Raw genomic sequence first — 11,773 nt, 5'->3', positions numbered from 1 at the left:
ATTGTAGTAATTCCACCTGCCGTGTTACTGAAATGTGAGTATATTTCTCGATGGTGATTTGCAAAAGAAGCATAAAGTTTAGGAAATTAGGATTTTGTCATCTAATCCCGCTTAGCTTTGCTTTTCTTCGAATTCAACGATGCATTGCATGTACTTTATTTCATAGCCATCTTTAGTTAGCTTGTATTTTTATAAAACAAAATTTAATTAAACAGATTTTTATGTTTTTATTCTCTTACAATTCAGAGGCATAAAATTGGAGAATGTCTCAACTATACTACCAACAGATTTTACTAAGCTTCCATACCTCAAGACTTTGTAAGAAAAATCTGATAAGACCACGCACAATACATTTTTTTGTATAATGATCAAAGTGAAATGACAACCATATTAATGCAGATCTCTCGGTCGTAACTACCTCAAGGGAACCATACCACCTGAATGGTCTACTATGCGCTTGAGCTCACTGTAGAGACCACATAACCATATTATGTATTTATGTATTTATGTGTTTATGTTTATTCTATATTATGTTTTTCTGCAGCTCACTGAGTAGAAACCGGTTATCCGGGCCATTTCCCATAGTTCTCACGAGAATGACTACCCTTGTAACATTGTAAGCCACGTATTTAGTTAAAACATATAAAAGAATAATAACCATGAAGTAGAATTATAAACGGGATGTTCAAGGTACTTAATTAAGTTGGATTGTGTATTGCTTATAGGAATATAGAGGGAAATCGCTTTACAGGACCCATACCCAAAGAGATTGCAAACTTGAAAAACTTGGAGTACATGTACCAACTTCTATTACGTTTCAACATACATATTTATACTTAAAATTTTCCCATACTCATCTAAAACTTTGTATTCCCAGTAATCTAGCATCAAATGATTTTACTGGAGAGCTGCTTGTTACACTTGCAAAACTTACCAACTTGCTTTTTGTGTTAGTATAAATCTTCTAAACTCTGATGATAAAGGGAGGTGATAAGTACACCATGTCTTTTATGCTACGTCGCCAACATATTCTGTTTTACACCCCCCCCCCCCCCACCCACACACACACAAAAAAATAAATTTATTTCAACTCTCTTTTTACGTTACTAGAAAACTAATTAGTATTTGCGACTACCAATACTTTTATAAAAAGTGGTCAAAAACAATATATTTTATTTTTTTTGTGGTGTACAAATCATCTCCCAGCCATTTAAATTTAACATTTTTCTTAACTATTTTGAGTTTTTTAAATTTTTAGGAAGTTAAGTGACAACAATTTCAGTGGAAAGATACCAAACTTCATTAGCCAATGGACAAAAATTCAGATATTGTAAGAATCTTGCAGAGGAAATTAAACATAAAAGTGAAATGTAATTTTTGGTGGATTTCTGTTTTAACCATTGATATTCCTGAAAATTTTGATTTATGGTACCCAAAATTCAAAAACCTTAGATACTTGGTTACATTTCATCCGTATGATGACATGAATCCAGTACTTAGAAAATGGTTAACTTTGACTGTGTTGGCTTTGGAAATTATATGCCGGTAATTAATTAACTTTAAGCATGTTGATTTTTTCCTTGGTGTGGATGTGGCATTAAGGAGGGTTAATCTTACATGTTTATTTTAAATATATATAAAAAAATGAAATATTTAAAAGCTTTCCGGTTGCTCCATGCCTCATCTCAAGCCACCATATTGTTTTATTTGTAAATAAAAGTTTCTCATGCATTTGGCCCAACTTCACGTGAATGGATCTCATCAAACCTAGATAGCCCTTAAACGGGTTATAACATCTTGTTAAATTAAAAATTAATCTAATCAAATATTTGATATGAAAATCTTATATAATAGAGATATATTAAAAATTAATATCCATTTTTATAAAGAAGATACTATTATTTATAATTAAGAAACAAATTTAATGTAAAAAAAAAAGTGGGTTATGGATCGCACCAAACCCATATAAATTTTAAACGGGTTATACATCTCATTTATTTGTGAAATTTTTTCATCATCAAACCTTAAAATCCAAAAAATATATAACTATTGGAAACGAAAAATGTAAAACAAACCTCATAATATAGGGAATATTACAAGCTAGATAAATATATTTGAAGTTCAATAATTTTTTAGTTGAAACAAATTTGTTGGTCACTTCTAACAGAAGTCCATCAACAGTACACTACCTTTTCACACGATTTCGGTGACCGTTTTATTTACGTAGTAGGGAATTTCTGTTTTTCACTAAGGATATGTTAATCTTAAACATTTCAAAATTTGATTTATGACGCAGGCAAATACAAGGTTGTTCTTTTAAGGGGCCCATTCCCTCTGGCATCTCTGTCTTAACAGAACTCAATGATCTGTAAGCATATTTCTACTTCTTTTTCTTTTTGTAATAATGAGGTAGTTGAATATACAAAGTTAATAATGAGGTAGTTGAATATACAAAGTTATTAATTCCTTTTTTGTTTTTTTTTTACTATACTTATCTTGGGACACAGGAGAATTAGTGACTTGAAAGGTGGAGCTTCTACTTTCCCGCAACTTGACAACATAAGACAACTAAACCAATTGTGAGTCTTTGAATTTCTATGGTGATTTCACTCGTTTTAGTAATCAAGTGTAGATATTAATTATAGTCAAATGGAATCATGCTTTATGCAGGGTACTTAGGAATTGCTTCATATATGGTTCAATTCCTACTATGTTGGGTATATAAGAAGTCTGCGCATTTTGTAAGTATTTCCCAGGATGTTCCTTGCTTCTTTTATGGGATATCATTAGAAGTTACCTTTTGTAATATAAATAATTTTGAAAAACTAAAAACGCATAATTAAAGTTGGAGGTAACTAATTTACAAGACTTTACATGATACAATATTTTCGCAATGATAATTGTCACACTCAATCTAAGACGAGGCTAAAAATAATTACAAATAATAATAATAATAATAATCTAATAAATATGAAGAGGTAGGTCCCAGCAGGGCCCAGTTGGACCCGCAAGACTCACCTTGAAGAGGGACGTCTGCGCAAAGACCAACTGGTTCCGCAGGACCCACCATGCTCAGAGATAAAGACCTTACGCGCAGTACGCCAGCTGTTCCCGCAGGAAAAGCCTCCCAATGATGAAGTACCCCGCATGTTCCCCCAGCTGCGGATACAAGCCATCAGGGAAGGCTACCCGCACTAATAGCAAGGCTACACGCACAAGGCACTAACTCTCAATAATTCAGTAATGTCACCTGAAGAAGGAATGAGCAAGGCGGGAATACTCCCGCCCAAATGAGCCAGTCCGTACGCTTCTGGAGGATCTTTTGTACTATACCTGCCAAGGTATGGACAAAATAGACAAGATCTGACCAAAGCAGCCCATGAACCAATCACAGGGTGACAACTCACTGACAACAGTACGACGAGGAGCACGCTCTAGTACAAAATGTCACTATCAGCCGCTGCCTACTCACCAACCCTTGTCGTGGCACATACATAGCCTGCAGTTGGTGGAAAAGGAATAGTACACAGCCGGCCATGTCACTATCAGCCGCTGCCTACCCACCAACCACTAGCATGGCACGTGCGTAGCCCACAGTTGGTAGAAAAGGAATATTATACAGCTGGCTGTACCTGCTTGGAAACCTACCTTCGGCTATAAATACTCCAACACCTTGGAACGGTATCATATACTATCATATACCATCACATATCTTATCTGCTCTAGCTATTTCTCTTAATATACATTTATATTCAGAGCAATCTAGTCTGATTCTCACGCCGGAGGGTGGTCACAAGGAGGTACCCCCCCTTCTCAGTGACGAGCTCACGGTGTCTGTTTTGCAGGTCATCAGAAGAATAACCATCTTTTCCGGACCTAACCCTCGTGGGAAACATCTACTTGACCCTAAGATTATCCGTAATCTGCCGGGGTCACTTAGTGTTTCTTCATTGGCGCCATCCGTGCATAAAAGCTAGAACTAATTTTCAGTTTTTTCAAAACCTCTGGAAAGATGGTTAAGGTTACTCCGATGCCAAGGCCAGCGAGTGACCAAGAAACCCCGGTAACCAAAACCCCAGCTACTGGGGGGAACACCGGCGAGTACACAATATTTACGAACACTACCCCGGTTACCCAACCCTGGGCAAGTGCAGTAAATAATCCTCCCATGGGATTCACCGATACCCAGTTGGAGAGACAACAGACGAGGCTCCCCCGCCAAACACTTGATCAAGTTAAAGCGTGGGCGGAAGCACGTCAGAAGGAATTCCAAGCTGAGTTGAATGAACGCTTACGTTCACTCCAACAGGCTGACGAAATCGGAAGCACTCGACAACAGCTCAACATGAGTAATGAGTGCGAGTATGATAAAGATTGGGAAGAATCTGACAGTGACGCAAACCCGCGCCATAGGGCGAAAGGGAAGCGTAAACAAGCAGATTTCCACAGAAGAAATTTTGGAGAAATCTTTAAACCAAAAAACGCGGGTGGAAACCCACGTGACTTCTCTAAAACCTTCAGACCAACTGTTGCAAATGCGGGAACGTCCAAATTTGCAAGGGACATTGCGGAAGCAATTGCCCCGAAAAGTGCCAAACAAATGTCCAACATAGGCACATATGATGGTATATCTGACCCAGACGATCATTTGAACAGATTCATAGCGGGGGCAACCGTCAGCAATTGGACGGAACCCACGTGGTGTTACATGTTCCAAATGACGCTTGTTGGGGCAGCCAGAGCATGGTTCGACCGTCTACCGGTCCATCACATCTACGATTGGACAGACTTCCAGCAGAAGTTCAGCCAACACTTCAGTCAACAAAGAAAGTATACTGAAGAGCAATGGACGATCCTCAACTGCATCCGAGAGGAAGATGAGTCTTTACTAAACTTCATCACGCGCTTCAATTCAAAAAAGCTAAGTCTGGGCACTATTAGCGAAGATCTTGTTCGCGCTGCTTTCATCCAGGGCGCGGAAGACCCAGAGCTCATCCGCACCTTAACGGGTAAAGATAGCATGCCATCCACGTGGGATGCCATAATGACAGCAGCTAAACGCTTCGCGGAAACGGAAAAGCAACTGGGTAGAGATCTTCCCCAGAGCACAAACCTCTACACTCAAAAAACAAGAGAAAACAACGTCCTTACCGCCCGACAAAACAAAAAGAGGAAGCTTGGTATTTGGCAGTCAAGGGTGAACTTTGACACCTCATCCGGCTCGCACCCTCGGTTAGGCGGAAGGGATAACATGCAGTCGTCGAACCGGAACTCCAGATGGACGCCACTCACCAAAAGCGTCACCGAAATATTTGCCACCGAGAGGCTCCCATGGCCAAAGGCTCCAATAATCCGACAGCGTCACAACGCTGATCAGAGCAAATCCTGTGACTTCCACAGGACAAAAGGCCATACCACGGAGGAATGCGTATCCTTGAAGGACGTCGTCGAAGCATTCGTCAGAAATGAGAAACTCACTCACCTCGTGGCGTAATGGACGCTAAGCAGGTTAATGCGTGTAGAACCCCAGTTGGGGAAAACACGGATGAAACTGCAGCTTCAATGTTGGAGACTACATACTGCGTAAACAACGAGATTCCGAACCAGGTGCATATCGGCTCGAAAGGCTCGATGACACCCCCATCCCAAGAACATGGAAGAGAGCTCAATTACACAGGCTGCATGTAGATCAATTCCAAACTTGTAAAGAAAAGGCCTAGAGCCACTTCTAATGGAAATGATTCTCCTTATCACATTGACGCTGATGGTCTTACATTTATACTTATGATCTGACCACACTGATATGCCGATATTCACCGCATAAATAAGTGGGGAAGTAAGTCGTTGCGTGTGGAAGGCGGCAAAACCCGCATAAACACAAAACGACAAAAATTTCTAAGGAAAAGATGAGGAAAACCTTCACGCAGGTCAGTTATAGGTGAAGTTTGGTCATCCCACTAAATGAAAGTGACGGTCATACCCGCACAACCATGATAGAGGAAACTGAACATTAACCTATTGACAACCGCGCGTCGAAAGGTTAACTTATTCAAAACACTGATATGCCGGTATTCACCGCATAAATAAGTGGGGAAGTAAGTCGTTGCGTGTGGAAGGCGGCAAAACCCGCATAAACACAAGAAACGGCAAAAATTTCTAAGGAAAAGATGAGGAAAACCTTCATGCAGGTCAGTTATAGGTAAAGTTTGGTCATCCCATTAAATGAAAGTGACGGTCCTACCCGCACAACCATGATAAAGGAAACTGAACATCAACCTATTGACAACCGCGCGTCGAAAGGTTAACTTATTTAAAACACTTAGAAAATTTATAAGGAAAAGATGAGGAAAACCTTCACACAGGTCAGATATAGGTAAAGTTTAGCCAAGTGAAAGTGACGGTCTTACCCGCACAATCACGAAAGAGAGCAAAACTTTAACCTATCATCTGCCACGTTGAAAGGTTAACTTATCCAAACTACTCAAGAAATTGCTAAGTTAAACTAAAATATGCGTGAAACAAAGATTCAAAAATAAGAGGGAATATACCCCCTTACCTTGGTAACCAAGAAATCGTAAGACAAGTGCGGGTACAGTGTCAAGGCGAAACCCTTCACATACTTAGCACCTGCAGGGAATTGAAGCCAAGAATACTTTGGTAACCAAGAAACCGTAAGACAAGTGCGGGTACAGTGTCAAGGCGAAACCCTTCACATACTTAGCACCTGCAGGGAATTGAAGCCAAGAATACCTTGGAAGTCAAGTAACTATAAGACGAGTGCGGGTACAGTGTCAAGGCGAAACCCTTCACATACTTAGCACTTGCAGGGAATTAAAACCAAGAAGGATCTTCTGGGCCATGCTTGTGGAAAGGGAAATAACATCCCCGCATAGCGGGAACGTTGAGAACTAGATTGTTTGAAGCTCCAAGATGGAATTGGTTGTTTAACATAATTGATCACTATGTCTAAAACTACCAAAACCTCGTGGAGAATCTACACAAGTGAAACTCAACGCTCCTGACTTGCGAAGAGGTTACACACCTACCCGCATCATACCCAAAGATCAAGCAGAAAAGTCGGGAATTTCTGCACGTGACATTAGGAAAACCGCAGGAAGAATCCCCACGGAAAACCTTAAAACTAAAAACCCTTTTCAAAACCCTTTGCTTAAGTCCAAAAGTTCACCTCACTTATTAACAATTAATGAGAAGAACATTAGACTGGGGGGACTTGAAGAGGTAGGTCCCAGCAGGGCCCAGTTGGACCCGCAAGACTCACCTTGAAGAGGGACGTCTGCGCAAAGACCAACTGGTTCCGCAGGACCCACCATGCTCAGAGATGAAGACCTTACGCGCAGTACGCCAGCTGTTCCCGCAGGAAAAGCCTCCCAATGGTGAAGTACCCCGCCTGTTCCCCCAGCTGCGGATACAAGCCATCAGGTAAGGCTACCCGCACTAATAGCAAGGCTACACGCACAAGGCGCTAACTCTCAATAATTCAGTAATGTCATCTGAAGAAGGAATGAGCAAGGCGGGAATACTCCCGCCCAAATGAGCCAGTCCGTACGCTTCTGGAGGATCTTTTGTACTATACCTGCCAAGGTATGGATAAAATAGACAATATCTGACCAAAGCAGCCCATGAACCAATCACAGGGTGACAGCTCACTGACAACAGTACGACGAGGAGCACGCTCTAGTACAAAATGTCACTATCAGCCGCTGCCTACTCACCAACCCTTGTCGTGGCACGTACATAGCCTGCAGTTGGTGGAAAAGGAATAGTACACAGCCGGCCATGTCACTATCAGCCGCTGCCTACCCACCAACCACCAGCATGGCACGTGCGTAGCTCACAGTTGGTAGAAAAGGAATATTATACAGCTGGCTGTACCTGCTTGGAAACCTACCTTCGGCTATAAATACTCCAACAACTTGGAACGGTATCATATACTATCTTATACCATCACATATCTTATCTGCTCTAGCTATTTCTCTTAATATACATTTATATTCAGAGCAATCTAGTCTGATTCTCACGCCGGAGGGTGGTCACAAGGAGGTACCCCCCTTTCTCAGTGACGAGCTCACGGTGTCTGTTTTGCAGGTCATCAGAAGAATAACCATCTTTGCCGGACCTAACCCTCGTGGGAAACATCTACTTGACCCTAAGATTATCCGTAATCTGCCGGGGTCACTTAGTGTTTCTTCAAAATAATAATTACAAGTGTCACAATAATAATACAAAATTAAATAATGTTTATCTTTTTATCTATATTTTGTTATATATGCAGAATTAGCAACATCCATCCATGCATGTCTAAGAAAAGATTTCCCATGTACTAAACCAATAGCAGAGCGTAAGTAAAGTTTTTTTTTTACTATTTATTAATTTCACACCTTATATTTATCTTAGTTAAAATGTCCTCTTTGCATCAGAAATATCTTCTCCGCATATCAATTGTGGGGGTGGAGAAGTAAAGATCAACAACACCATCAAATACGAAGCTGATGATATTGAAAGAAGTGGTGCCTCGATATATTTCAGTGAGGAAAATTGGGCATTTAGCAGCACCGGAAACTTCTTAGATGATTATCATGAATCTGATGTCTACATTATTTCCAACACGTCTTGTCTCGATAACATGATGTCGACGTCTGATGCCAGATTATATACAACAGCACGCAGGGCTGGAATTTCTCTTACTTATTATGGATTGTGTCTTAGGAGCGGGAACTACAATGTCTCACTCCACTTTGCAGAGATTGTTTACACCCAAGATAATACATTTAACAGCCTTGGGGAGCATGTATTCGATGTTTATGTGCAGGTAATTAATGCCGCTTTTGAATATTACCTGAAACAGAAACTTTTAGTAACATCTTCTGTGAATTTTTATTGTATAGTAGGGGGAGTTGAAACTGAAGGATTTTAATATAGCAAAAGAGGCCGGAGGTGCCGGTAGGGCCGTTATAAAGAGGTTTATGACCAATGTAAAGAATAACACATTAAAGGTTCAGCTTTACTGGGCAGGAAAAGGCACTACTTCGATTCCGGAAAGTGGAAATTATGGCCCGATTATATCAGCTATATCAGTTGAACCGAGTACGTAATAATTCTTCATTTATCTCAAATTACTTACTATATATGCATCTGAACCACATTATAGTAAAGTGAAGACGTACAGTATTTCGCTTTAACTACAATATTCATTTCCCACATTTTATATGCCCCTAAGTATAGAGTTCAAACTCGATCACTCAACTCTTGCATCCATTACCTTATTTTGTACAGACTTTAAGCCACAAGTTTTTGGAAAAAAGACTCGTATTCCAGTTGGTATCATAACTGCGGCGGCCTTTATTGGAGGATTTATTGCCGCGTGTCTTATAATCTATTGTCTCTTGTGGTTGAGAAGATGCTATACTAATATGGGAAAACGTACAAGCGATAGAGGTAACTTTCCATTATCTTGTAAATGTTTTAACTAAAGGTGACAATTTCGACTTATTTTAGATAAGAGAGGAACATGTCAAAAGTGTTGAAAATCACCTAAATTTTCCTTCAATAAATACCATAGCAATATTGGCCAATTTATCGTTTTTGCCATTAAAAATGAACCATTTCAATTCAACACATGTTGCCACCTATAATTTTGATTGCTGAGGACTACATGTCGACAACAACTAGGAATATACACCATTTTTTTTTTGTTTCACAGAGGATATTCAAGAAAACATGGTAGTGTATACTGCTGATGAGATACAAGCTGCTACAGAAAACTTTAATCCATCAAACAAGCTTGGTGAAGGTGGTTTTGGACCCGTGTACAAGGTGCAGTTAATTAAATTCAAACATAGCATTTCACTATATATCTGTTTGTTTTAATAATAAAATTATGTTATGTAGGGGACATTGAGAGATGGTAGAGTTTGTGCTATCAAAATACTATCATCAAAGTCTGAACAAGGAGTCCATGAGTTTACTGCAGAAGTTAGCACGATTTCTGCACTAAGGCATCCAATATTGCTAAACTATATGGATTATCAATCCATGAAGAGCAATACACCCTCGTCTACGAGTACATGGAAAACAACTCGTTGCGTCATGCCCTTTTTGGTGAGCTTAAAATATTAGATGAACAGGTCAAGATAAAATCGGGTTGAAACCTTGGTTGGTGGGTAGGGTTAACTGCAAACATTTTGTGCCAAATAAATATTATTACAATAATCATCTCATATTTTAATAAAACATTCTTTAAGAAAAAGAGTTCCCGATATTCTATATATTTGACCCGTTAATTATAAAACGTGACGTTCATGTAGAAAATTTAATTAATGGTTGTACAGGGACAAACCAAGAGTTGAAATTACAGTTTACATGGGAGGTGAGGCTACGGATATGCACAGAGATAGCGCAAGGCTTGGATTATATTCATAAGCAATCGCCGGTTCTCATACATAGAGATATCAAGTGTAGCAATGTTCTTCTTGATGCCAATCTCACAGCGAAGATATCAGACTTCGGGCTAGCTTGTACCAAAAAGGATGGAGAAACCCATGCCTCGACCTCCGCAGCTGGGACACCGTATGTTCTTGATCTAATTACTAATAATATTCATATAGGTCAAAACTGGTTAGGGTTGAAGCGGGTCATTTTTTAGTCAACATGCCTCCTGCTAATAACTATGCTATGATTCTAACATTTTTTTCTTGATTCTTAAGTGGTTATATGGTTCGGGAGACTTCCATGCCCGATGAATTGAGTACTGCGAGAGACGTTTACAGCTATGGAGTTGTGGCACTTGAAATATTTTCGGGAAAGCGCGTTATTCCGAAGGCCAATGATTCATATAGTGACCTTGTTGAATTGGTGAGTGGTGTATTTGATTAATATCCAAAAACGTACACACTTTTGAGGTCACATAAACTGATCCATTTTGTACATCAGCATACTCTAATATTTGGTTGTTTGTTCTACAGGCATATGAATTGCATGATGCAGGACATCTGCTCAAGCTGGTGGATCCAAGCTTAGGGTCAAATTACACATCACAAGAAGAAGCATTGAGGGTTCTGCAGGTGGCCCTCTTATGCATAAACAAACAGGCAGGCTTAAGGCCTAGCATGACTGAGGTAGTTGAGGCCCTGACAGATCAGGCCAGTTTTGAGCAGCTGCTGGGGCACCAGCGGTATGCAGATGATGACCCGTTTTCTAGCAAAACTAGGGCCTCACGAAACAAGATGGTATGGTCCGATAAAAGTAAAAGCAGATTAAATATGGATGAACGTGATGAAACTTACACTGCGTCTACAGTGGGACCATCCAGAGTGTCATTGGACAAAATAAAAGAAACTGAGATGGGCCCGCTATAGACGTATGGTGTGCGTTTCATCCATATCTTTACTTTTATCAGTTAGTCTAGCTAGTTAACGGGTTTGATCTGTTAGGGCCTGATTTTTCGTTTACGCATAAGAGGGCCACTTGCAGAACCCTCAATGCGTATTGTGATGTGCAATAAGAGGCTTGGATCAATTTGTTGGACGTAATTTCCGCCGGGCCGACTCATCGAGCCTATGATGGGTTCGGTGTCTTATTGAGCACGTGACTTGGTTTACGTGGGATAATGTAAAGTAAAACTGTTGCTTAATCCAATAATGTATAAACTTTCATCATGAGACCAAAGTTAATGTAAAGTTTTAACTTCAAATGATAATGGTTGCTTGTGAAAGAACTTTTATTTTGATCATACATACATTATTATTACTAAATA

General features: G+C 39.9%; 1 pseudogene across 1 annotated transcript; it reads left to right on the top strand.

Annotated features, from left to right (window-relative positions):
- The first annotated feature begins 451 nt into the window (after positions 1-451).
- LOC143584976 (putative LRR receptor-like serine/threonine-protein kinase At1g07650) lies at positions 452-10,883 on the top strand (annotated as a pseudogene). Its single transcript, XR_013144471.1, has 15 exons — positions 452-468; positions 545-616; positions 726-797; positions 878-949; positions 1,259-1,330; positions 2,297-2,368; positions 2,508-2,579; positions 2,671-2,717; positions 8,294-8,359; positions 8,439-8,830; positions 8,910-9,105; positions 9,295-9,456; positions 9,722-9,834; positions 9,910-10,119; positions 10,350-10,883. The product of XR_013144471.1 is annotated as a putative LRR receptor-like serine/threonine-protein kinase At1g07650 (transcript).
- The last annotated feature ends 890 nt before the right edge of the window (positions 10,884-11,773 follow it).

This window comes from Bidens hawaiensis, unplaced genomic scaffold, assembly GCF_021521415.1.
Source record: "Bidens hawaiensis isolate Kalapana, Puna unplaced genomic scaffold, B.hawaiensis_p1.1 tig00001575_1, whole genome shotgun sequence".
Lineage (NCBI taxonomy): Eukaryota > Viridiplantae > Streptophyta > Magnoliopsida > Asterales > Asteraceae > Bidens > Bidens hawaiensis.
Note: the sequence above shows the minus strand (reverse complement) of the source record. Positions and strands in the feature narration are given on the sequence as shown.